Here is a 6,000-nt window from a genome sequence, read left to right as displayed (position 1 = left end):
ATCACCGTCTGTTCCGGTCACTGTTCCTGGACTTCATCTCTCATCATCCTCTCTGTCACTCACCTGCACACACTTCACACTAATCACTGATCACCACACCCAGCTGTAGCTCATTACCTGGACTATAAAGGACTTCCACACACACCACCTCACCGCAAAGTATTGTTTAACTGTTGTTGCAATTCCAAGCGTTTCTCTGTATTCCCTGTCTGCCTGTTCCTTGTTGCCGTTACTGCCTGTTCCCTGTTTTTGACCCATTGCTGCCTGTCCTGATCATTGCCTGTCCCTTGACTATGATTCTGCCTGTTCCTCACTGTTCCTGTTTGTTCCTGGTTTGACTCTGCCTGAACGACCACGCTCACTTCTAATAAAACGCTGCAGTTGGATCTTACTCTGAGTCCTGCCTTCGTTACAGAATACTTCGCCACTACCAAGATCCAGCAGCTACCGTGAGTGTTCCTGTCTCAACAATTATGAACCCATCTGCCAAGTTAATGGGTCTCCGTCAAGGGGACAGATCCATTGAGAACTATGTCATGGACTTTATTGAACTGGCACCGTTAACCTGTTTTAATGAGGAGTGCCTAATGATATTTTTTCGCGGTGGACTATCTGACCCACTCAGTTCTGTCATGCCGCTACACGATCCAAACGGGACGTTGGAACAGTATATTGAACAGGCTTTACTACTGAGCGGATCTCCCTTTACTGTGGGTGTCGCAGAAGAACGCGACACCATGCTTAATCACGTAATGGCCGCCGCATCAAAGAACACTCACAAAATGGTGGTCACCACAATAACAACACCAAGTCAAGTCAGCACTGATCGTCTAGAGCAACGTCACGTCTCCGCTGATCGCCCAGAGCAAAGTCACGTCGCCGCTGATCGCCCAGCATCACGTCAGGTCTCTAGATCAGTCCGGGAGCGGAGAGGGTTGCGTTCCAGTGTGACCGATCCACCGTTGATTTCAGTCCGAGCAGCTGGCATCCCCAAGTCTCCGCCGGCCACTTCACTCTCAAGCCCGGTGGCCGCTTCGCTCTCAAACCCGGTGACCACTTCGCACTCAAGCCAGCCGGCCGCTTCGCACTCAAGCCCGCCGGCCGCTTCGCACTCAAGCCCGCCGGCCGCTTCGCACTCAAGCCCGCCGACCGCTTCGCACTCAAGCCAGCCGGCCGCTTCGCACTCAAGCCAGCCGGCCGCTACGCTCTCAAGCTCGCCGGTTGCTACGCTCTCAAGCTCGCCGGTTGCTACGCTCTCAGGCTCACCTGTTGCAACGCTCTCAAGCTCGCCGGTTGCAACGCTCTCAAGCTCGCCTGTTGCAACGCTCTCAAGCGCCCTGGACGCAATGGACAAGATGGCTGCTTTGCCAGTGCCTACGGGCAAGATGGCCGCCCCTTCGGTGCTCACGGAGGTAGGGGACGTTCCAGCCATTAAGTCCGCTCCAGAATCCGCTTCAGCCAGTGAGTCTACTCCTGAACCCGCTCCAACCGGTGAATCATCGACTCACCCTCGGAAAAAGAGGAGGAGGAGGAGGAGGAAGAAGGCGTCCTCCTCTCCTCAAGACGCCGATGCCCTTCAAGAGGCCGTTGTGGGCCTGGGGACCATTCCAGAGGTCTCTCCTGCTCCGCCCAAACGCCTCGCCCTGCCGGCGCCACCCGAGCTCCTCGCTCTGCCGGCGCCACCTGAGCTCCTCAATCTGCCGGCGCCACCTGAGCTCCTCGCCCTGCCGGCGCCACCTGTGCTCCTCGCTCTGCCAGCGCCACCCAAGCTCCTTGCTCTGCCAGCACCGCTCAAGCTCCTTGCGCTGCCAGCGTCATCCACGCTTCCAGCCCTGCCAGCAGCACCCAAGCTTCCAGCCCTGCCAGCGCCATCCACGCTTCCAGCCCTGCCAGCAGCACCCAAGCTTCCAGCCCTGCCAGCGCCATCCAAGCTTCCAGCCCTGCCGGCGCCACTCAAACACCTTGCCCTGCCGGAACCACCCGAACTCCTTGCCCACAAACCCGCTACGGGCTCCACTGAAATCCCCAAGAACTTTTTGGGGGGGGGGCAGTGTACCTGAGGGTGGGGAGCTTGTGGGTGGGGACCCTGCTCGACCAAGGCCGTTATGGGCCTTTGAACTGTTACGGCCATTTATGGACTGTAGCCCACTAGGGCCATTTATGGACTGTAGCCCACTAGGGCCATTTATGGACTGTAGCCCACTTGGGCCATGTATGGACTCATTGCCGTGGCCGCCCAAACCACCTGACCTGCCGTGGTTGCCCGAGCCACCTGACCTGCCGTGGTTGCCCGAGCCACCTGACCTGCCGTGGTTGCCCGAGCCACCTGACCTGCCGCGGTTGCCCGAGCCACCTGACCTGCCGCGGTTGCCCGAGCCACCTGACCTGCCGCGGTTGCCCGAGCCACCTGACCCGCCGCGGTTGCCCGAGCCACCTGACCCGCCGCGGTTGCCCGAGCCACCTGACCCGCCGCGGTTGCCCGAGCCACCTGACCCGCCGCGGTTGCCCGAACCACCTGACCCGCCGCGGTTGCCCGAACCACCTGACCCACCGTGGCTGCCTGAGTCCCTGGGGCTGCATTGGAGATTCCGTCCCCGTCTGCCGTTAGATCTCCAATGCACCCACCCCCCCTCCCTAGCTGTTCCTTTTACGGCGCGAGGATGCGCCTTCCGGGAGGGGGGCATTATGTCATGATCACCGTCTGTTCCGGTCACTGTTCCTGGACTTCATCTCTCATCATCCTCTCTGTCACTCACCTGCACACACTTCACACTAATCACTGATCACCACACCCAGCTGTAGCTCATTACCTGGACTATAAAGGACTTCCACACACACCACCTCACCGCGAAGTATTGTTTAACTGTTGTTGCAATTCCAAGCGTTTCTCTGTATTCCCTGTCTGCCTGTTCCTTGTTGCCGTTACTGCCTGTTCCCTGTTTTTGACCCATTGCTGCCTGTCCTGATCATTGCCTGTCCCTTGACTACGATTCTGCCTGTTCCTCACTGTTCCTGTTTGTTCCTGGTTTGACCCTGCCTGAACGACCACGCTCACTTCTAATAAAACGCTGCAGTTGGATCTTACTCTGAGTCCTGCCTTCGTTACAGTCCTAAGTATTCAGACCCTTTGCTCAGTATTTAGTAGAAGCACCCCTTTGATCTAATGCAGCCATGAGTCTTTTTGGGAAAGATGCAACAAGTTTTTCACACCTGGATTTGGGGATCCTCTGCCATTCCTCCTTACAGATCCTCTCCAATTCTGTCAGGTTGGATGGTAAACGTTGGTGGACAGCCATTTTTAGGTCTCTCCAGAGATGCTCAATTGGGTTTAAGTCAGGGCTCTGGCTGGGCCATTCAAGAACAGTCACAGAGTTGTTGTGAAGCCACTCCTTCGTTATTTTAGCTGTGTGCTTAGGGTCATTGTCTTGTTGGAAGGTAAACCTTCGGCCCAGTCTGAGGTCCTGAGCACTCTAGAGAAGGTTTTCGTCCAGGATATCCCTGTACTTGGTCACATTCATCTTTCCCTCGATTGCAACCAGTCGTCCGGTCCCTGCAGCTGAAAAACACCCCCACAGCATGATGCTGCCACCACCATGCTTCACTGTTGGGACTGTATTGGACAGGTGATGAGCAGTGCCTGGTTTTCTTCACACATACCGCTTAGAATTAAGAGAATTTTATTTCTCACCATCTTGACACACTCCATGCGGGCTTTCACGTGTCTTGCACTGAGGAGAGGCTTCCGTCGGGTCACTCTGCCATAAAGCCCCGACTGGTGGAGGGCTGCAGTGATGGTTGACTTTCTACAACTTTCTCCCATCTCCCGACTGCATCTCTGGAGCTCAGCCACAGTGATCTTTGGGTTCTTCTTTACCTCTCTCACTAAGGCTCTTCTCCCCCAATAGCTCAGTTTGGCCGGACGGCCAGCTCTAGGAAGGGTTCTGGTCGTCCCAAACGTCTTCCATTTAAGGATTATAGAGGCCACTGTGCTCTTAGGAACCTTAAGTGCAACAGAAATTTTTTTTGTAACCTTAACCCAGAATCTGTGCTTTGCCACAATTCTGTCTCTGAGCTCTTCAGGCAGTTCCTTTGACCTCATGATTCTCATTTGCTCTGACATGCACTGTGAGCTGTAAGGTCTTATATAGACAGGTGTGTGGCTTTCCTAATCAAGTCCGATCAGTATAATCAAACACAGCTGGACTCAAATGAAGGTGTAGAACGATCTCAAGGATGATCAGAAGAAATGAACAGCACCTGAGTTAAATATATGAGTGTCACAGAAAAGGGTCTGAATACTTAGGACCATGTGATGTTTCAGTTTTTCTTTTTTAATAAATCTGCAAAAATGTCAACAATTCTGTGTCTTTCTGTCAATAGGGGTTGCTGTGTGTACATTAATGAGGAAAAAAAATGAACTTAAATGATTTTAGCAAATGGCTGCAATATAACAAAGAGTGAAAAATTTAAGGGGGTCTGAATACTTTCCGCACCCACTATAATATAAGTCTTTGGTGTCCCTAGAATGCGTCTGTTAAGTTTCAGCTCAAAATATCTCACAGATAATTTATTATAGCTTGTCGAATTTGCCCCTATTTGGGTGTGAGCAAAACCACGCCGTTTTTGTGTGTGTCCCTTTAAATGCAAATGAGCTGCTGCTGCCGGCTTCCTTTCCAGAAGAGGGCGGAGCTTTAACAGCTTGCGCTTCAGAGACTCAACAACAACAAAGCTAGAGAATCTCACGCTGTTAAAATGAGGATTGTCAGTAATGGTGTTCAGCCTTACATTGTTCAAACCGGAGTCGGACATTGATGGAGAGACTCGGGAAGAAGTTGCAACTTTTAGAATGCATCTGGATGTCTCTGAATGGTTAGTGGATTACCATCATGTTAATCTTTTGTACAAATCCAGTCTTGAAATGACCCTCATTTGTAAAGCAGTCCGGCGTAAAATGATTTGCGCAAAAATGTAACACTTTACCGACTTTTTTCGGCACATATATCATAATAGAGATTCATTAATAAAACACTGAAGCAAACGCACACCATCTGAGGTGCAGGTCAAAGATGATAAATCTGTATAGAAGAGATATGGCCACACACTCACTTGCAAATAAAAAAAGGCTTTTTGCTGAAACATTGGTATAGTAGAGTACTTGCAAGTGAGTGTGCGGCCATATCTCTTCTATACATAATTGAAATTCAACCACTGTGTCCTCAGTGACTCAGTTACAGAGAATGAAGACTCTTATGTTCATTGGTTCATCAAATAACAGAACATTTGTAATGTTTTTGGCACAGACATTGGCACACTGCTGCAGCTCACTCAGGGTGGTATCTATGCTAACAGGGCAGATGTGCGGGGCTTTTTTTCTAATCTTACGTAAGAGTAGTGGGAAATCTGGAACTGTGCGTTTGGAGATACTGTTTATGATTTACAGCGCTTATAAAAAAAGGAGAGGGTGGATTTTTACCATTATAGGCTGGTTGTTTACACACACGTTTTTTATAGATTGAAATACTGTGGCAGATTGTGTATATGGATCGCAAGTGCCCCAAACTTGCAGTTTGTTCACATATCTTTTTTTTTGTTCTTTTGAGAGATGGCTTGATTCAGACGAGACATTGGCAGGCCTGTGCTGCGCTTCTATGAATGTCCAAGTCTAAGAAAAACTATGAATCGTGATCTTATGGCAGACTTTGAGGTTTTACCTCTCAAAAAACAGTAATGAATTCTCCTCTTAATGTGTTTTATGGCTTCCTCTTAACAAAACTAGTAGGACGGAACCACAAAACCTACCCTGGAAGTGTAAGATCTGAACATTAAACATCAGCATGTAATCATACATTTTCAGCAGAAGAAATCTGATACTTCAGTCTCAACAGAAATGATACATAATGCTAGAGTTTCTCTGACAGTAATAATACTCCTGAGGATCCAGAGCTGTTCCACGTCACAAATTAAATGTTCTTATATGACATATCTATATGTCAACCACAC

This window comes from Chanodichthys erythropterus, chromosome 7 (assembly GCF_024489055.1).
Source record: "Chanodichthys erythropterus isolate Z2021 chromosome 7, ASM2448905v1, whole genome shotgun sequence".
NCBI lineage: Eukaryota > Metazoa > Chordata > Actinopteri > Cypriniformes > Xenocyprididae > Chanodichthys > Chanodichthys erythropterus.
The sequence above is the reverse complement of the archived record's forward strand: the minus strand, read 5'-3'. Positions refer to the sequence as shown.